The sequence below is a fragment of the Gavialis gangeticus genome, unplaced genomic scaffold (genome assembly GCF_001723915.1).
Source record: "Gavialis gangeticus isolate Ggan-Ray unplaced genomic scaffold, GavGan_comp1, whole genome shotgun sequence".
Classification (NCBI taxonomy): domain Eukaryota; kingdom Metazoa; phylum Chordata; order Crocodylia; family Gavialidae; genus Gavialis; species Gavialis gangeticus.
The window spans coordinates 86,259,616-86,259,821 of NW_017728992.1; positions in this window are offsets into that span (position 1 = coordinate 86,259,616).

Here is a 206-nt window from a genome sequence, read left to right on the forward strand (position 1 = left end):
GACCAACCTACTCCATTAAGAGGTTTCCCAGAATCATTTCTATCTGATAAACTTCACATCTCCTAATTCAGTTCCTAATTCAGTTCTAACATGAACTCTGGCCAATAATTTTCTCTCCATAAAATCTTTCATGGGTTACTGATATTTACCTGGAAACCATATATATATATATATATATATATATATATATATATATATATTTATTC